This window comes from Scylla paramamosain, chromosome 25 (assembly GCF_035594125.1).
Source record: "Scylla paramamosain isolate STU-SP2022 chromosome 25, ASM3559412v1, whole genome shotgun sequence".
NCBI lineage: Eukaryota > Metazoa > Arthropoda > Malacostraca > Decapoda > Portunidae > Scylla > Scylla paramamosain.
In genome coordinates this window covers 6,945,477-6,967,198 of record NC_087175.1, presented here as the reverse complement: position 1 = coordinate 6,967,198, position 21,722 = coordinate 6,945,477, and the positions used below count along the sequence as shown (strand labels likewise).

General features: G+C 42.2%; 1 protein-coding gene across 5 annotated transcripts in view; it reads right to left on the bottom strand.

The window, feature by feature from the left end:
• LOC135113189 (U11/U12 small nuclear ribonucleoprotein 25 kDa protein-like) overlaps nucleotides 1–12,589 on the bottom strand; it is a 65,760-nt gene extending 53,171 nt beyond the window's left edge. For 3 of the 5 annotated variants that reach the window (XR_010274742.1, XR_010274744.1, XR_010274745.1), the window contains exons 1-2: nucleotides 12,419–12,579; nucleotides 5,433–5,601 (exon numbers count right to left, since the gene is read on the bottom strand). The gene's annotated coding sequence lies outside the window, so the exon portion shown is untranslated. Of the gene's footprint in view, nucleotides 1–5,432; nucleotides 5,602–12,414 lie in introns of all 5 variants that reach the window. The other 2 variants (XR_010274746.1, XR_010274743.1) reach the window with 2 other exon arrangements.
• Nucleotides 12,590–21,722: the final 9,133 nt, after the last annotated feature.

Here is a 21,722-nt window from a genome sequence, read left to right as displayed (position 1 = left end):
AGTACTGTGAAGAAATCCACAAACTCAAGGAAGAGAATGAGCAGTTAAAGAAAGCCTTACAAGAGAGAGAGAGAGATTAAGGTTGGGAAAGTAAGAGTTAGTGACTGAGGAAGTCAAAAGTTGGAAAGAAGAGAGAGAGAACAACAACAAAAGGTGGATATGGAGTAGATAATAAGGTAACAGCAACAGGAACACAATAAGAACATGGAAAAGCAAGTGATTAAAATAATAAAGGAAAAAGTAATCTTGTGAGAGACACAGAACACAGAAAGATGTGTATGGTGGTATTTGGGGTCAAGGAGAAGAACCTATCCATGAAAATAGCTAGAGAGAAGGAAGAGGCAAAAAGGGGTAAGGAAATTACAGCGGGGGAAGGTTTGAAGAGGTTTACACAACTGGAAAGTACAATGAAAATGGAACAAGACCAAAGAAAATAAGATTCATGTCTCATACAGCAGCAGAATGTGTTACAAAGAACAGGAAAATTGGCAAAAGTAGAATGAATAAGTGGAATATGGATAAAAAGAGACATGAACAACGAAGAGGTAAGTAAACTGAAAAAGTTGAGAGTAGAGGCCAAGTCAAAAAACAAGGAGAGAATACAGGAACAAACGAGGAGACTCATTTGGAAAGCTGTGGACATGAAAATAAAGAAATGGTGGCACAAAGATGTCAAGACTACTGAAGGAACAGTAAACCAGACATGGCATGTTTAAAGGAAACCAAACTAAAAGAGGAAATAAAGATGATATTTGCAAAGGAAGGATATCACACATGGAGGAGTAGACCGAAAAGGAAAGGGAGGAGGAAGAGTGATGATATTGGTAAAAGAGGATATTGTTGTTGAGGAAGTGAAATATGATGATGGAATGGCAGAAATTTTGAGTGTTGTAATTAAGATCAAAGGAAATGACAAAAGGAAAGTTATTGTGATGTACATAACACCAAAAATTAATGCATGGGAGACCAATAGATATAAAAGTATGCAACTAGAAACAAGAAATAGCATAGAGGAAATGATAAGGAAAGGTAACAAAGTGCTCTTAGTATGTGACTTCAACAGAAAAGGAATTAACTAGGAGCAGATGGAAGTGAAAGAAAATATCAGGTCATGGAGCAAAGAACTTATGCAAACCATGATGGTTTGCATAAGTGAGACAGTGGGTGAATGAGCCTACAAGATGCAGAGAAGAACAACCATCATAGTTAGACTTAGTGTTTATGAAAACCCCAGAAAGTAGACAAAGTATACACTGTCTGAGTCCATTGGGAAGAAGTGATAATGTGACAATAGAAATAGTACCACAGGAGGAAAGTGTGTTGTGCAGGAAAGAACAATTTAGAAATGGGAGACAGAACTATGCTAAGACAAACTTTGTAGAGCTTAATAAATTTTATGGAGAAATTAACTGGAAAAGAGCTATTTGAAGGTAAAGTAGTGCAAGAAAACGAGATATTTCTGAGCAAGCACAGAGAGGGGGTGCAACAGTTTGTACCAAGTTATAAAGTGAAAATTGGGAAGCATGAATGGTATAATGCCAGGTGTATAGAAGCAAAAAATAAAAAGGACAGAGCATGGACGAAAATTATAAGAAAATTGAACAGAAATAATAGAAAAAAATACAGAAAGGCAAGGATATAATAAGGTATAATAAGGAAAAGAAAGAAATTTTGAAAGTGACATAGTAAGAAAATGTAAGAAAGAGCCCATACTCCTCTACAGATAAGTAAATGGAAAGAAAAATCATAGGGATAACATAAACAAGTTAAAAAGAGAAGGAAGAATTTATGAAACTACTGAGATGAGTGAACTAATGAATAAAAGCTTTCAATCTGTGTTTACAAAAGAAACCGATTCTGTAGCACTGAAAGTGGTATCACAGAATGAGGGAATAGAGGAGATACAAGTAAAGAGACAAGAAATCAAGAAACTGCTGGAAGAGCTGGATGTTAGAAAAGCTATGGGACCAGATCAAGTAAATGGATAGATATTAAAAGAATGCAGAGAACAAATGGAAGAACCCACATGGGATATAATTAACAGCATGTTGAAAGAAGGAAAAGTACCAAGGGAATGGAAAAGAGCTAACATAGTGCCAATATACAAAGAGGGAAATAAAATGGAACCATTAAATTACAGACTGGTGTCTGTAACTAGTATGGTAAGCAAGCTTTGTGAAATAGTAATTAAAGACAGATGGGTGCAATATTTAGAAGATGAAAACATAATTAAAGAAAAGCAATTTGGATTAAGGAAAGGAAGATCCTGTGTCACAAATCTACAGAGCTTTTATACGAAAGTAATGGATGGAGTGCAAGAGAAGGATGCATGGGTTGATGCAGTATACCCGAATCACAAAACAGCGTTTGATAAAGTTCCCCACAAAAGCCTTATGTGGAAGTTAGAGAATGAAGGAGGACTAAAGGGAGCAACACAGAAATGGATAGATGATTACTTACAAAGGAGAGAAATGAGAACAGTAATCAGAGACACTAATTCCAAGTTAATGCAAAATAACAAGTGGGGTACAGCAAGGATCTGTGTTGGTACCTATTGTTTCAAATATATGTAAATGATATGACAGAGAATCTAAATAGTTATATAAACCTTTTTGCTGATGATGCAAAAATAATGAAGATAATAAAGAATGAAAATGATTGCAAGGAGTTACAAAAGGATACTGACAAGATACATGCAAGGAGCCAAAGATGGGAACTAGAATTTAATGCCAGAAAATGCCACATGTTGGAAATAGGAAAAAGTAAAAGGAGACCTTCATGGAATTACAAAATGGGAGGAGAAATAATAACAAAAAGTAATGAAGAAAAAGATTTGGGAGTAATGACCTAGGACACATTATCACCTGAAAGGTTCATAAATGGAATATTCAGCTCTACATACAGCTTGTTAAGAAGCATGATACAACTTAAACTGGAATATGCAGCAGTAGTGTGGGCTCCACATAGAAAAAAAAGATATACGGAAACTGGAAAGAATACAGAGGATAGCGACAAAGATGGTACCAGAATTGAAAGACTTAAGCTATGAAGAAAGACCTGAAGAGGTGGGATTACAAGAGAGAAGAGAAAGAATGTACAAATTTTGTAAACAATATAGAAAGAATAGACAGAAATGAGTTGGAGGAGGGAGAAAGATGGACAAGGGGGCATGGGAAAAAAATAAAGAGTAGATGCTTGAGCAACATCAAGAAATATGCCTTCCTATATTTAACTATTGAAATCTGGAAAGATTTGAAGGAAGAGGTGGTTGTGGCAAACAGTGTACACATGTTTAAAGAGAAACTGGATAAATATGGTTATGGAGACAGGACAAAATGAGCTTTGGTTCATGCCCCGTACAACACAACTAGATAAATACTCTCTCACACACACACACATACACACACACACACACAAAAACACACACACACACACACACACACACACACACACACACACACACACACACACACACACACAAAGTTGACAGCAAGAGCTGAACTCACACACAAAACATGGAGACACAAGACACAGTGATTTCACGAGTTGTGGCACAGTGGAAGGGGAAACAGAGGAGATGACTACAAGAAAAATCACACTGATGGAAAGCATGGTGATGGACTTAATAAAAAAGTTGGAAGACAAATTTTGCAAAAGATAGAATCATTTGAAGGAACAGTGCCAGCAACTTGAAAAAAAATAATAAAGAAGAATATTAAAATAAATGCAGACAATATAACAAAACTGAGGGAGAAAATAAAAAATTAAAAAAGAAACAGAAAGTGTAAAATATTAACTTAAGGGAAAATAATGTAAAGGCAAATGAAAGATAAGGAAGTTATTTTACAACACACAATGAAAATAATAAAAGAGAACCTAGTCAAAAACACAATGGACATAAAAGTTGTATAACAATATTAGGAGTCAGAAAGAAAAGCCCAATCTTTGAAGACTACAAGACAAATGGAAGACATTAATGTGGTAAAAGAAATAATAGGAGTGATACAAGAAAATGGCACAGAGACAGAAGAAGAAATAGAAGAACACAAACTAGGTAAATACATAAAAAGAGTAGCCTGGCCTGGCCAGGTCAAATTTAGTACACATCAGAGGCAGAAGATATTTCAAGAAAAGTGTTTAGACTAGCACAAAGTGGCCCTCTTATATGAAAATATATAAAAAAAAAGAACTTATGATTGAAGAAAGAAATCATGAACAAGCAAGAAAGTTAAAAGTCTCAGATAAGTGTAGATATTGCAAAAAAACTATTTCCCCATGACATTTAGCATATAAACTGTGTAGTAAAGCACCTATGGGACCTTTAGTACTTTATTTGGTCAGCTCATGGATAAAGATTAATGTCCACATGTATGTTACAGTAAATCTTCCACATCAAGAGGAAGATGACTACTGGCCACCTCTGCCACTTGTGAATCATTATCTTGATCTTCAAGTCGCAGACAATTTATGGATATGATTAATAAGTCACCTGTAAAAATCAAGATTCAAGAGGGGCTGAGATAGTCAGTTGCTATCTTTCTCTTCATATGTAAAGTCCTGAGCTTTATTTTTCCACATGAACTTGACTTAAACCCTTATCCATGTGGAGACAGTGTTATAGGCAATCTTACACTAGTTTCAATTTTAAAAAAATAATCATAATTTATCAGGGACTGTTCATGTGTACATACTGCTCATGTGTACGTACTGTTCATGTGTGAACTGTTTTTTTTTTATCAAGACTCAAGATGTTTTACTGACATGCATCAAGTATTTGCATTAATTAACATGAAATCTCAAATATGGCGAGAACGGTGTATACCTCTTCAGAGTAGATTTTAGACTACTTCCAAGTTTCTAAAGTGCAAACAAAACTAGTTATGTTAGCACTACCCTTCATGTAGTGTTCAATACCTTTATATGAATTCAACCATTTGCCTCCTACCAATCATAAGAGATGATGATGATAGTATTGTTATCTGTTTGATTCTCTTGCAATTCAGCGTAGGAAGCCTATGTGAACTAAGGGAACACTTTAATTTCTAAAAGGTATAGTTATGGAGACAGTAAACTTGGCATTCACCCATGAGAGATAAAAATTAATGAAAGGAAGAAGTTGAGGCCATGCTCAGTCTCCACACATAAGTAACACTATCTCTTCACCCAGGAATTAGTCACAGTTCTGTCATCAGTTGCAATCTCCCCTTAAAACTAACTGAACTATTGCAAGTACTTGTCTTGTAAATGTAAATCATTGCTCTCCAAATATGTAAAACATGAAGTTTGCATTTCAGAATGATGAAGGTAATATGATGATGATGATAATGATGATGATGATGATGATGATGATGATGATGATGATGATGATGATGATGATGATGATGATGATGATGATGACGACTGACAATAAATCCAAAATTTCAGTTTCTTGCCTCTGTTTTCTCGAACTATTCTTAGACTTTCTTGGTAGTACTCAGACTGCTTTATGCCATCCTGGATCCGCCCTCTGAAGTAATGTGCACTGCCAATGACAATAAATCCTCCAATAGCTGCAGTGCGGGCAAGGGTGGGCAAACTGGGTAGTACCACCATTACTGGGATCTGAGGGGTAAGAAAGGATAGCATAAATTACTTCAACTAGAAAAAAAATTGTTTCTCATCTGTAAGGATCTCTTATTTTAGCTAGAGCACACAAATAAGCTTGGAAATGCACTAGCAAGTGTGAAGAAACCTCATTATTTTTTCTGCATTTTGATCTTTACAGTCACAATAAATGAAATGCCATAATTCCTAGAGTATAGGTTGAGTACTGAAGGCCAAATATTTAGACAAAAGATTGGGATTGACTTAAACACAGGGACCAGATTTCTTAGGTCAAAAAATTCAGGAATCCAAACATGATTGGAAGAACCACTAGCAACTCTTGGCTTTAAAAATGAAATCATAATTATTTATCATGAACATTAAACAAAACAAATCTTTATCAGTTACTTAGTAATGAAGGCTTGGTTACCATATACAGTATTTGCCAGTATATTAGACACACTTCTACATAAGAAACACCCCTACGTTACAAGCGCATAACAGAGGTGATAGTATCTGCCACGGAGGCATACATTCCTCACTCTTTTTCTCGTCCTAAACCTTCTAAACGTTGGTTTAACACAGCTTGTTCTCGTGCTATACATGATAGAGAGGTAGCCCACAAAAGGTACTTAAGCCTTCCATCACCAGAATCTCATGCACTTTATATTTCTGCCCGGAACCATGCCAAGTCTGTTCTCCAACTAGCCAAAAACTCCTTTATTAACAGAAAATGTCAAAACCTTTCAAGATCTAACTCCCCTCATGATTTCTGGCATCTAGCCAAAAATATCTCCAATAACTTTGCTTCTTCTTCTTTCCCTCCTCTATTTCAACCAGATGGCACCATGGCTATCACATCTATTTCTAAAGCTGAACTCTTGGCTCAAACCTTTGCTAAAAACTCTACCTTGGACGATTCTGGGCTTGTTCCTCCCTCTCCTCCACCCTCTGACTACTACATGCCATCTATTAAAATTCTTCGTAATGATGTTTTCCATGCCCTCGCTGGCCTAAACCCTCGGAAGGCTTATGGACCTGATGGGGTCCCTCCTATTGTTCTCCAAAACTGTGCCTCCGTGCTTGCACCTTGCCTAGTCAAACTCTTTCAGCTCTGTCTGTCAACATCTACCTTTCCTTCTTGCTGGAAGTTTGTCTACATTCAACCTGTTCCTAAAAAGGGTGACCGTTCTAATCCCTCAAACTACCGTCCTATTGCTTTAATTTCCTGCCTATCTAAAGTTTTTTAATCTATCCTCAACAGGAAGATTCTTAAACATCTATCACTTCACAACCTTCTATCTGATCGCCAGTATGGGTTCCGTCAAGGCTGCTCTACTGGTGATCTTCTGGCTTTCCTTACTGAGTCTTGGTCATCATCTTTTAGAGATTTTGGTGAAATTTTTGCTGTTGCCTTGGACATATCAAAAGCTTTTGATAGAATCTGGCACAAAGCTTTGATTTCCAAACTACCCTCCTACGGTTTCTATCCTTCTCTCTGTAACTTCATCTCAAGTTTCCTTTCTGACCGTTCTATTGCTGCTGTGGTAGACGGTCACTGTTCTTCTCCTAAATCTATTAACAGTGGTGTTCCTCAGGGTTCTGTCCTGTCACCCACTCTCTTCTTATTATTCATTAATGATCTTCTAAACCAAACTTCTTGTCCTATCCACTCATACGCTGATGATACCACCCTACACTTTTCCACATCTTTTCATAGACGTCCAACCCTTCGGGAAGTAAACATATCACGCAGGGAAGCCACAGAACGCCTGACTTCTGATCTTTCTAAAATTTCTGATTGGGGCAGAGCAAACTTGGTATTGTTCAATGCCTCAAAAACTCAATTCCTCCTTCTATCAACTCGACACAACCTTCCAGACAACTATCCCCTCTTCTTCAATGACACTCAACTGTCCCCCTCTTCTACACTGAACATCCTCGGTCTGTCCTTTACTTATAATCTGAACTGGAAACTTCACATCTCATCTCTAGCTAAAACAGCTTCTATGAAGTTAGGTGTTCTGAGACGTCTCCGCCAGAGGGGGTTCCACTCATACTGCTCTTCTAGACAGAGTGGAATCAAAAGCTTTTCATCTCATCAACTCCTCTCCTCTAACTGACTGCCTTCAGCCTCTCTCTCATCGCCACAATGTTGCATCTCTAGCTATCTTCTACTGCTATTTTCATGCTAACTGCTCTTCTGATCTTGCTAACTGCATGCCTCCCCTCCTCCCATGGCCTCACTGCACAAGACTTTCTTCTTTCTCTTACCCCTATTCTGTCCACCTGTAATGCAAGAGTTAACCAGTATTCTCAATCATTCATCCCTTTCTCTGGTAAACTCTGAAACTCCCTGCCTGCTTCTGTATTTCCACCTTCCTATGACTTGAGTTCCTTCAAGAGGGAGGTTTCAAGACACTTATTCATCAATTTTTGACCACTGCTTTGACCCTTTTATGGGACTGGCATTTCAGTGGGCATTTTTTTTATTAGATTTTTGTTGCCCTTGGCCAGTGACCTTCCTACATAAAAAAAAAAAAAAAAAACATTACAAGGGTGTTTTGTGGAAAAAAAATTTATTATGTTTCAGCAAAAAAGTTATGGATAAAAACTGTAGTGTGTGTGTTGGGAGGGGGGGGAACAGCCAGAGACGACACTGAACACCTAACTTCATAGAAGCTGTTTTAGCTAAAAATGAGATATGAAGTTTCCAGTTTAGATTTGGAAAAGTAAAGGACACACTGAGGATGTTCAGTGTGGAAGAGGGCAGCAGTTAAGTGTCACTGAAGAAGAGGGTATAGATATCTGGAAGGTTGTGTCAGGCATTTTGTGGCTTACCTGTATGAGCTGTTTACTTCCTGAAGGGTTGGACCTCTACAAAAAAAAAAAACATGGAAAAGTGCAGAGTAGTATCATCAGTGTAGGAGTGAGTGAATAGGACAAGAAGTTTGGTTTAGATCATTGATGAATAACAGGAAGAGAGTGCCAAAATCTTTAAAAGAATGTGTGTTTTGTGATGTAACACTGTGGCTGTGCAGTACTACCATCACATCTAAAACTGCATGCACACACACACACACACACGTGTGTGTGTGTGTGTGTGTGTGTGTGTGTGTGTGTGTGTGTGTGTGTGTGTGTGTGTGTGTGTGTGTGTGTGTGTGTGTGTGTGTGTGTGTGTGTGTGTGCATGAGTGCATGCGTGCGTGTGTATTTACCTAGTTGTATTTACTTAGTTGTGGTTTACGGGAGGGGAGTAAGCTCATGGTGTCCCATTTCTATATCTATCCAGTTTGGTCATAATAGCATGGACAGTTACAGCATTGACAACGTCTTCACTGAGTTCATTCCATTTGTTCACATTTCTGTGAAGAAAACTATACTTCTTGATGTCTCTTCTACCGTTAACTTTCTTCAACTTATTATTGTGTCCCCTTGTACTCTACGTGTCTAAACTTATAAAGCATTCTTTGTCCACATTTTCCATACCATTTATCATTCTATAGATGTTTACTAAATCTCCTCTCTCTCTCCTATTTTCAAGGGTAGGAATTTCCAACATTTTTAATCTCTCTTCATAGGTCAATTTACTCAACTCCAGAACCATCTTAGTGACTGCTCTTTGTACTCTTTCTAATTTTATAATATTCCTCTTTACGTGAGGAGACCACACCACTGCTGCATATTCCAATCTTGGTCTTATCATGGAAATCAACAACTTTTTTATCATTCCTTCATCCAAATATGAGAATGTCATTCTTACTCTTTTTAACAAATTCATCATCTCTCCAGTAATCTTATCAATGTGTCTGTCCAGAGTCAAATTTTCAGTAACTGTTACTCCCAAATCCGTTTCTTCTTTTATTTTTTTTAACTTCACACCATCCATCTCATAATGATATTGTATTCTTTTCTTACTCTTACCAAACTCCATTAATTTACATTTACTTAAATTGAATTCCATTTGTCAAGATTTACTCCATCTATTTATCTTATTTAAATCATCTTGCAGTACCATACAGTCATTTACATTTCCTACCCTTTCCATCATATGAGTATTGTAATGTATTGAGTGTTTTTATACCAATGTATATGTTATTCTATGAGAAATTGAGACTGAAAACTTGTTCACAGATCTTAGTTCTTATGGTCACAGTACTTCAACAATAAATGTCAGAGAGAGAAATGCCGTTCCTTGACCCCACAATAATGGGCATGACCAGTAAAACAGATCACCTAATAGCTGGAAATGACCTGTCAGTGTGGCTACATCCACTCTTAAAGCCCACTTTCCCACCAGGCCCCCAAGTTTATTGGGGGATAGAGAATGAGAAAAGAAGATAGAATATATTGTGATAAACTGCAGAGCCCCACCCAGTTAGCAAGGTTAGTGACTTCAAAAGGTTAGGATAGCAAATGAGGGATATGGAGGCCAGATATTGCTTGTTTGTTGAGTAATTTTTAGCAATTTTTCCCAAAAAGTGGTGTTTTCTCCTCTAGCTAAAACAGCTTCTATGAAGTTAGGCATTCTGAGACGTCTCTGCCAGTTTTTCTCACCCCCCTAGCTGCTAACTCTATACAAGGCCTTCTAGACAGGGTGGAATCAAAAGCTTTTCGTCTCATCAACTCCTCTCCTCTAACTGACTGTCTTCAGCCTCTCTCTCACCGCCGCAATGTTGCATCTCTAGCTGTCTTCTACCGCTATTTTCATGCTAACTGCTCTTCTGATCTTGCTAACTGCATGCCTCCCCTCCTCCCACGGCCTCGCTGCACAAGACTTTCTTCTTTCTCTCACCCCTTTTCTGTCCACCTCTCTAACACAAGAGTTAACCAGTATTCTCAATCATTCATCCCTTTCTCTGGTAAACTCTAGAACTCCCTGCCTGCTCCTGTATTTCCACCTTCCTATGACTTGAATTCCTTCAAGAGGGAGTTTTCAAGACACTTATCCATCAATTTTTGACTACTGCTTTAACCCTTTTATGGGACTGGCATTTCAGTGGGCATTTTTTTTATTGGATTATTGTTGCCCTTGGCCAGTGTCCCTCCTACATTAAAAAAAGACTTTAGGCTTCCTAAATTTAGCCTAATTTTGCATCCCCTACCTTACAATCCCACTTTCCTACCATGTCCCCAAGCTTGCTTGTCCTGGAGAGGAGCAGCAATAGAATACATGCAGAGCTGCTACTGTTAAGCTTTACCTTGGTTTTTTACCCAACAGTTTCCTTCTCCTCCCCTGCCATTCCCACTGCAACATCCTTTAACACTGTTAAATATAAAATGGATAAAGATAAATTTGAGACAAGTTTCTTCAGTTACTCTTGAAAAGACGTCCACAAAGCTCACATGTCATGTAGAAGGCTCAATGACCTTACCATAAATGTAAAAAAAATTAGGAGGCACATGTCTAGTATGGCTGTAATAGCACTCGAGTGTGGCAAAACTTTTTCTAAGTCCAGCAAGCTTTCCACCAGTCAAGAGTAAACATTTAAATGATTTTCTATTGTTTATAACTGGGATTCGTGGGTAGTGGCACATTAGGGTTTCATGGTATTTATAGAGCTGATCCCTCCAACTACACACTACCATTCATGAGGCCACCAGCTACAACTTTCCACAGTATTCAGTTGTACTTTTTATTTGTTTTAGAGACATGTCAGGTGTTCTAATAGAGGCTCGTTGTCATTTGTTAATATGGCTAGGCAGTAGAAGGAAGTGAGGTGAAAAGTGCCTGTGTTTGGCTGGGAAAGTCTCTATGTGGGATATTTAGCAACAGTAAAGTTTAAGATACAATATACAGACATAAAGAAGAGGTTGCACATTTTCATTGAGGAAGCTGCCAAACTCTACCCACCTCCATTGCCCTAAGAATCTCCACACTGCATGGGTAACTCACATCAGTAGCTCACACTGGTAAGGCATAACAGTATAGTTTTTTAGGTCCCTCATTAGGTTTGGTTAGGTTATGCTAGATTAGGTTACATTACGTTAGGATAAATATTAAGAAAGGGTATGCAACCTTATTTCCTGTTTTTTTTCACCTCTTAGCCCTTACAGTACTGGGGACCTGGTGGGAAAGCAGGGTTTTGGGTGAAGAAAGCTAAAATAGAGCCAAATACCGCCTCTTACCACCAAAAATAAATAGGAAGCTGCCTACTACTGCTGCTGTTCTGTTTCATATTTACTGGTTTAGTTGGGTTAGGTTTAGTTAGGTTAGGATGGTAACAACAAGAGCAAGATCAAGAACATGGTGGCCAACACATCTACAAGAACAGCAGCAGTAGTAGGCAGCTTCCTATTTATTTTCGTGGTAAAAGGCAGTATTTGGTTTCATTTTAGCTTTCCACCCCTCCCTCCTATCAGGTTCCCAACATTGTAGGGGTTAGGAACCAAAAAAAAACAGGAAATATTGCTGCGTGCCTCTTAATATTTACCTAAGTTAGATTAGGTTATGCTAGGTTAGGTCAATGTCCTAGCAAGGGATCCAGGATGATGCAGCTCCCCTGGGCAGGTTAGGTTTGGGGCATTTAAAATAATAAGAAAAATTTCCTAAGATTTTTTGAACGCCCATATTTCGCTTATTTTCACCCCTCCCACCAATAAAAAAAAAATAAAAAAATTTCCCACAGGCCCCAAAGATTGTTTGAGGGGTTACAGGGGAGGTTGGGGGCGAAGCTCTTATCAAGAAATGCCGTTTTTTCATACAAAACGATCAAAGCAGCCATAAGATTTGGAAAAATAAGTATGTGAAAGGAATGAAGTGGAGTAATAACCAAGAATAAATATAACCAAGAATTCCCTTCAAGTTCCAGTCATAAAGTAATTTCTTAACCTACTGATCCAATTTTAGCGGTGGCGGTGCCCAGGGTGAGTGTATGGAGGCGTGGCGGACAGCAGGAAGCTTTGTATGGATGTATTAGCACTAGGGGCAGTGCCGGTAATACTACAGCAAGTCAAAAACACAATCTTGATCTTGATGATTGTTACAAACTTGATTTTGATCTTGATGGTACATCTTGATCTTGATCTTGATGGCACAAGTGGCACAGGATCACTCCTGAGCCAGGCCTTTGGATCGGTAACTCCTGTAGAAGGGGGAAAAAAAGAGAAACGAACAGCATCCTCTATCCTAATTGTTCATACACCTGGCACGCCACATTCTCTCCAGAAACTCTTTCACCGCCTCAATCATCCTTTCATTCGCCTCTCTACACAGTCCCAGCAACACCATCCATTTCTTTCCTGTCTTCTCCACTCTTTCATTCCTATCATGCCCTAACTCAGTCAGTATCACTTGCATCATCTCATTCCTGTCTCTGGCATACTTCACACACTCCAGCACCACATGTTCCACCGTCTCATCCTTTCCCATGTCACACATCTGGCACACTTTGCTGCGGGACTCAAACCACCTGTAACTCCTTGCATTCACATCCATACACTGTGCCCTCGCTCGGAAGAGAAGATCACCGCCCAGGCTTCCATCATACCACCTTTCATATCTCGGGGCCTCTTTCTCCTTGTACCATTCCAGGGTCTTCTTTCTTTCCATTTCATTCTTTCATTCATTCAGTCCCACACATTTCACTTCTTTGTCTATCTCATTCTTCCATTTTCTCACATCGGACCACCTGTACAGGTACCATCTGTACATGTGCCACCTGTACAGGTGGCACAGGATCAATCCTGAGCCAGGCCTTTGGATCAGCAACTCCTGTAGAAGGGAAAAAAAAAAAAGAAACGAACAGCATCCTCTATCCTAATTGTTCATACATCTGGCACGCCACATTCTCTCCAGAAACTCTTTCACCGCCTCAATCATCCTTTCATTCGCCTCTCTACACAGTCCCAGCAACAACACCATCCACTCCTTTTCTGTCTTCTCCACTCTTTCATTCTTATCATGCCCTAACTCAGTCAGTATCACTTGCATCATCTCATTCCTGTCTCTGGAATACTTCACACACTCCAGCACCACATGTTCCACCGTCTCATCCTTTCCCATGTCACACATCTGGCACACTTTGCTGCGGGACTCAGACCACCTGTAACTCCTTGCATTCACATCCATACACTGTGCCCTCGCTCGGAAGAGAAGATCACCGCCCAGGCTTCCGTCACACCACCTTTCATACCTCGGGACCCCTTTCTCCATGTACCATTCCAGGGTCTTCTTTCTTTCCATCTCATTCTTCCATTCATTCAGTCCCACAAATTTCACTTCTTTGTCTATCTCTTTCTTCCATTTTTTCACATCCCATTTGGCTCCCACTCTGCCTCCTCTTGTTACCACCCATTCACGCTAATTTTGATTCCTCCCAACCATTCTTATCGCCCACACAACTTGCAATTCATTCCTGTCTGTCATTCTCATGCACCTCTTCCTCCATTTCCTTCCACTTCCATTCCACAGGTACACCTTCCTTGCTATTCTTGCATCATCCATTCTCTCAAGCCTAATCTTGCACCTAAGTGTGGCTTTTGTGAGTCTTTCCCTAAAGGTGCTCCATCCCATATCAACTCTCAAGGCTTCAACTGCTGTGCACCTCGGTGCACTCAGTGCCATCCTTGTTACTCTATTCTGGCCCACTTCTAACTTATCAATTTCACTTTCATTCCATGCAATCACATCCATACCATACATTATACTTGGCACAGCCACACTTCCACACTTCTCTCAGCACATCATACTTACTTGCTCTCATTCTTGCCACACTTCCCAGTCGACCTACCCACTGGTTTACCATACTTATCTTTTCATTCTCTGCTTTTGCACACCCACTAGGACTCATCCACATCCCTAAGTACTTGTGATCTTGCACCTGTTTCAACTCATTCTCTCCAAGTCTCCATACCACATTACTCTCATCCTCTGACCTATTCACAATCATTACCTTGCTTTTCTCACTGCTAAACCTTACTCTAAAGTCTTTTCCATAGCCATCCACAACATCCAACAAACTTTGAAGCTTATCTGCCAATTCACTCATAACAACTACATCATCTGCATAAAGAAGCACACATACTTTATCGTTCCCCACAATTACCCTTACATTCATTCTTCTCATCCTGGCTGCTAGCTCCTCTGTATACAGGCTAAAAAGGGTTGGTGACAATATACAGCCTTGCCTAACTCCTCTCTCACTCTCCACCCAGTCTGTTTCTATGTCTTTATCTAGCTCTTGTGTCTACATACATACTTTCCACTATGTTAATTATCTTTGCACTCAATCCAGTCTTTTATAAGACTCTACCTAGCATTTCTCTGTTCACTCTATCATAAGCTTTCTCTTTATCCAGAAAACCTAGGTACAATTTACCCTCATCCTTCTCTTTCTTCTCAATCATTTCATTCACCACAAACATATTGTTCTCAGCTCTCCTATTCACACGAAAACCATTCTGTTCTTCACCCAGCACTCCAGCTCTCTCAATCCATTTACACAGTCTCTCATTCAACACTGCACTGAAAACTTTACCTATTGTATTCACTAATGCAATTGGCCTGTAGTTCTTCAGCTCATTCTTACTCTTAAATCTTCCCTTATGCAACAGACACACTCGGCTGTCATTCCATTTTCTTGGCACTCTCTCTTCATCCCACACTCGGCTGAATAACTCAGTCATTCTGTCTATCACTACCTCCCCACCATTCTTGCAGAACTCATACAGTATATCATCTGGACCTGCTGCCTTGCCATTCTTCTGCCTTCTCACACACCTCGCCACTTCATCCCTACTGATTCTTTCATCCAGTTCATCTGCATTCTTCCTTTTACAGTGTTACACATCCTTCTCTCACACTAAACATCTCAGGTACCCCACCTGCTTCTTCCTAGAACCCTTTGATTGCCTCCCTGATTCCCTCCTCTGTTATAACTACACCATCCACTTTTAAACTCTCCACACCAACACTGCCTGACATATTCTCACCTTTCATGAACTTGTACCATTCACAGCCACCTTCCATACCTTTCTCCCTTAAAAATTGAATCATACTCCTTTCACTCCTCACTTTAGCATTCATTATCATTCATCTTGTTAACCGCTGTTGCTTCACATACGCTGCCAATGCATTCTGATACTCGTTCTCTGCCTCATCACTTTCATGCCTCTTTTTCCTCAGCCATCTACACTGTCTACTCATTCTCTTTCACTCCTTCCTAGCTTCTCTGATTTCATCATTCCACCAGTTTACATACATTCTTTCTTCTACCTACTCTCACAAACTCTATCTGGTTCTCAGCAGCACCACTCATGTCCTTAACCAGTTTCTCATTCAGATGCTGCACATCATGTACACTTACATCATCCCAGCTTCTCTCACTCAGATCAACCTGAAAGTTCTCCCACCCTACATCTCCACTTCTTTTTCTTACTTGCCACTTTCACTTCATTCCCACTCTGCATCAAGCACTCCACAACCAGCATGTTGTGATCAAACACAATATCAACCAAACCATCCTCATCCATCCACATATGTGACACAATTTCACGCATTCTTCCATTCACCAACATGTAGTCAATTGCTGATTCCTGCTCTCTTGCACTCCAAGTCATACACCCCTCAGCCAAAGTAACATTCAGTTTTTGAAGCTCCAGTTCATCAACAAACTCCCCAAGCATTTCACCATTCCTGTTCACCTGTTCCCCCACCTACATGGATGCAGTTTTTTTTTTCCACTCCACTTGTTTACATGAGTGGCTGCCCTCTAAAGCAGAAATCTGAAGTGGTTTTGAGTGATCACGCCTACTCAGTGGCTACTGAGGGAGGTCTAGGCTCGATTTGTCAACCACAAATAGGAGGCCTTGATAGTTTAGATGACAAGAGCAAGCAACCCTGCCCAGGCCTCTTAACGAAGAGTGGTCAGCACATGCTCATCCCAGCAGGACAAAGCACCATGCCTGCTGAGGATCTTCTCGTGGTGGAAGACAGTTTAGCTTCCCTGGAAGACATGGATATTGTTGAGAACCCTTGTCCTGCACCATCTACCCAAGGCAGTCAACAGAATACTGCCACTACCAACCAACCTTCACTTAGGCGTTCCTCCGCTCCTGTCCCAGACTCCAGACAAAGACACCGCCTGCTGTTCCCCCTTGGCCATGGAAAGACCACCAGTGAATTGTTCAGCTGGTTTGCAGCTTTGCTTAAACAGCACCCAGACCTGCAACCGCTCTACAAGGAGGGAAGGAACCAGCCGTACATCACGGTGAGCTCTGAATCCTCCTTTTACACCACCCTGATGAGTCAAGGCTTCATGGGCGTTTTTATGGAGTGCCCTGGTGAGGAGGGCACTCATGCGGTCATCATACATAGTGTGTCAACCAACATTAATGTTAACCTTATTGAGGTGCCAGCTGGGTTTCATGGCCTCAAGAGGAGGATGGTGGGGCAGAAGCCAAGGCCTCAACTGTTGGGCATGGTGATTGGAAAGGTGCCCAGTGAAGTGCATCTCCTGGGCCTTGGACGTCGGCGTGTGGAGCGGTACATGCTGGACCTGTGTCACCACTGCAGTCGCTGGGGCCACAAGGAGTGGCGTTGCCAGTCTGCTCCTCGGTGTAGGTACTGTGCTGGTTCCCACAAGTCAGTGCAGTGCCTGGACAAAATCAAGGAGGGCACCAAAATCCCTCCTCATTGCTGAAACTGTGGGGGTGATCACAATGCCCACTCCACCCTCTACACTGTCAGGCCTCGGCCCCACAGGGAGCCTGCCACTGATGAGGTGACTCAGCCCAGACTCATGTTCCGCCAGGCTCCACCTCCTCAGACCAGCGCTTGGACGAATAGGCCTTCATTCTTGTCTACTGCCCTCAACTGCCCCAGCCTTCCTGCTCCACCACTGGCACTTCTGCCACACCTGCTGTGTTCCCGCCTCTGCTGCAACACACTGCTACAGTGCCCTCTGAATCTGCCACAATAGTGCCCCACCTTGGGGGGCTCAGGAGCTGCCTGCCACTAACTCCACCCAGCAGTGGTTGAACATGCTAGCTGCTAAAATGGACAATCTTTCTGAAATGGTCTCTGCCCTCAGCAGTCAGTATGCCACTTTTAAGAAGCAGCAGCAACAAACAGTGCCTGGTGGGATGCCCCTCTGGCCCCCACCCCGTGTCCAGTCAGTGATGCTAACCAAGACCAGGGAGACAGTGACATGTGCCTGCAGAGTGTGTGTGACCCACCCCAGGCAGAGGACAATACTGCAGGGCAGTGTGCGGGTGCTGCTGCACCTTCTCCAAGGAAGGCTGCCCCCACCAAGCCAGTCACAGGAGCCACACGACAACCCCAGGGCCCCTTGGGGATGGCTCCTGCTTCCCTTGTATCAGAGGACAAGTCACCTGAGGCAGACAGTGATGGGGATGCCGCCGGTGAATGGAAGTTGGTCACCCGCAGGAAGAGGTGCTGCTCCGCCCCTCTTCCAGTCCCGACTGCCAGCCCTGAGCCAGACCAGGGATATGTGATGTCAGCCCTGCAGACTCTGGTGGAGCAGATATCTCACCTGACACAGGGCGTGGACAGCCTAAAGACCCGGGTGCAACACTATCACAATGAACAGTAAGACTTTCTGCACCTTAACACGGAATGTCAATGGTCTACATGCTCGCTTCACTGACTTACACTCTCACATCCTTCTCCATAAGCCTGACATTATTGCCTTACAGGAGGTAGGGCCATGGGTGCCTGAGCTGTGGGGTTATGCCTCCCACACCTTCAGTTGTGGTGACAGCAGTAGTCAGGGGATGGCTACTTACATTAGATATGGGATTTCGGTTACTTTCAGGGAAATGGGGGTCACCGAGGGTATTGAATTTATTACTGTTTGCTTGCACACCTTGGGTGAAGTTATTTACTTTGTAAATATGTACATTCATGCTGGTACCTTAAATGTTGCAAATTTTTCTGATTATGTCCTTGAGGAGCAGACTGTTATCATAGGTGACCTTAATGCCAGGCATAAGGAATTAGGAAGCCATCTCACCACCAATGCTAATGGTGTGCGCTGGAAGGCTTTCCTTGACAACACAGATACAGTAGTGCTCTCTGGGGAACATGCACCCACACATGTACAAGGAGGCAGACTTGACTATGTAGCCCTTATCAATATGCCAACATATACTGCCAAAACCCTTCTTGTCAGGTCTTTGCTGAGTGACCACTTCGCCCTGGAGATGACCTTTCCAGTGCAGTCTGTCCCAGCAGTGCCCAGGAAGCGCCTGACGGTGCCACCATCCAGGATGGCGGGCCTCGTTGTCCATGTGACGGCGTGGTACTCTGCCATGAAGGGCTCCTTTGCCAATGCAGAGGCACTGTACGACGGACTGCTACACACCATCGAGGGATTCATCACGACTCCAAGGGCTCTGGCAAGGACCCACACTCCACGCCGCTGGACTTACACTACCAACCCTGTGATCCTGAACTGCCAACAGACGCTTGCTGCCTACCAGAGATGTTGGCAGCTTAACCCAGCAGACACAGAGTCACGGGATGCTATGGTTACTGTGGCTCAACACCTCACAGATCTGAGGCAGCAGGAAAGAAAGAGATACTGGGTCTCCTTTCTGGACCGGGTGCACAGGACCCGGTCACTCTGGGAGGTGTGGTACCACATTAAAAAAAAATGTCCGGGGCAAGCCCAGGCAGCAAGTGTGTGACCCTGACCCTGCTGGCAGGGCACAAGAGCTCGTCCTGCAGTGGAAGGAAGCCTCATCCTGTGGAACACCAGGAGGTGCTTGACCAGCAAAGAGCACAAAGGATGGAGTTGATTCACCACAGTGTTTCTCTGCCAGATGACACCTGTGTGCCTATCACACATGATGAACTTCTCTCAATAGTTAAATTGGGCAAGTCAATAGCTCCTGGCAAGGATGGCATCACCTATGACATCCTCAATGTCCTCCTGGAAGTAAAGGTAGACAACCCTGTCTTAGACCTATTTAACATGTCTCTCACTGCAGGGAAGCTTCCCCACTCCTGGAAAACAGCCATTATCATCCTAATCCCCAAAGGTGATGGCACCTTTCGCCCCATTTCTCTCACCAGCTGTCTGTGTAAGATGATGGAATGGGTAATATTGAACAGGCTTATATATATAAGGTGGGCCATGTACTCTCTGGCAATATACATGGCTTCCTAAAAGGTTCTGTTGAATGCCTTATAAATAAGGATGCTACCTGCAGAACTTTTGTTGATCTCAAGGGTGCCTTTGACAGGGCCAACAAAGATGTTATTATGGAGGAACTCATTCTCAAAGGTGTCAAAGGTAGATTATTTGGATGGATCAGGGACTATTTGTACAATAGAACAGCACAGGTTTGGTTTCAAGGTGCAATCTCCTCTGAGAAAGTCTTTGAGCTTGGAACACCACAGGGTGGAGTCCTTAGTCCAATGCTTTTCAACATTTTAATGGACAAAATTGCACGTTGTTCCTTCCCGCAGGGCACCCAGGTCCTCATCTATGCTGACGACATACTCCTCCAATGTCCCACACCCAGGACTCTCCAGTTAGCTCTGTGACAACTAGCAGCATTGTGTGTTCAAATAGGACTTGTAATTAATGAATGTAAAACCAAATTTCAAGCCAAAGGGAAGGTCTCGTCCGCCCACTGTAAATAATGTTCCCATCCCTAGAGTTCATATACACAAGTACCTGGGTGTACAGCTGAGTTCCAGGAAGTCACTCCATGCTGTACATTATGTTCGAGACCTCTGTCTGCCACAGCTAGTGCCACTTCGGCTGCTAACAAACAGGGGCCTGGGGGCTGGCATTCCAGTCCTAAGGATGTTCTATATATCTGTCGTACAGTCCCTCATTGACTACGCAACCCCTATTTTAATACAGTTTAGTGCCACCCAGCTCCGTCCCCTGGAGTTTGTTCAGAATGAAGCCATGAGAATAATCTTGGGATGCCCAAGGACTGCTTGGATTGAGGTCCTCAGAGCTGAACTGCACCTGCCAAGTATTATGTGTAGGATACAGGAAATTACTTGTCATACTGTTGGTCAGATGCTATGCACGGGGTCCAACTCTCTGAAGGGATCACTGACACCCCTGTATCGTGATCCTCGGACACCTACAACTCCATACCTCAGGAAGACCTTGGGAGTTCTTACAAGTGTAGGTATAGCCGAGGCCTGTATTAACGTTATGTCACCGCTCCAATCCATTTGGAACCCTCACTGTGTCAGTGTTGATATTCACTCACTGCATCAACTCAAGAGGGACTGGCTCCCTTATGTGCTGCAAGACATGTTCATGACTAAATTGTCCAAGTACCCCCACATTCAGGCTATTCATGTTTATTGTGATGGTTCAGTCAATGGCAGCAGGTCTGGATGTGGACTGTTCATCTGCGACTACATTTCTGCCAATCACTACACTGACACTAAGGTTTCCAGGTGGCTCCCTGCACACATGTCCTCCACTAGGACAGAACCGTATGTTGTTCTGGAGGCACTCCATATTGTGGCACCTCTCTGTAAGAATGTATTCTTTTTTGTTGACAGTCAGGCTGCACTGTATGCTCTCCAATCTACCTCCCCCATGGACTGTGATCTAGTTAATAAATGTCTTGATCTCATCCACACTCTAGAATGTGCTGGTGCCACAGTTCACTTCTCCTGGATACCCTTTCATGTGGGTATCCCGCTTAATGAAGAGGCAGACCGTCTTTCTCAGTGTGCCCTTCAGGACGACACAGTGGATCCCTGGTGCTGAGTACATTCTGGGCTATGTTAAGAGTAGCATTAAGGACTTTGTACAAAGTAGCATTAGTGATCAGTTGGAGCTTTGTCGCCATAGGGGCAGTGGCAGTAGTCTTCACTATGTGTCTCCCAGAGCTGTGCTTACACCTATGGGAGACACACTGCATCACATAATAGGGTGGCAATGAGGCTCAGATTAGGCTATAAATACTTCTGGAAAGTCAGTGCTTTGCCTGGCGTGTGCTGTGTGCCGCACCAAGGGGACACACTCTGCATCATTATGTCACGGAATGACCTCTCATTGCTAAATTTAAGCTGCAAGGTCAACATGACTTGTATACCCTCATTGACCATTTCTTAGACTCAGCCACTCTCAGGGACATACTCTAGGAATATCCAACGTTTACTCCCAGACTGTAGGATATTTATGCAATAAGGTG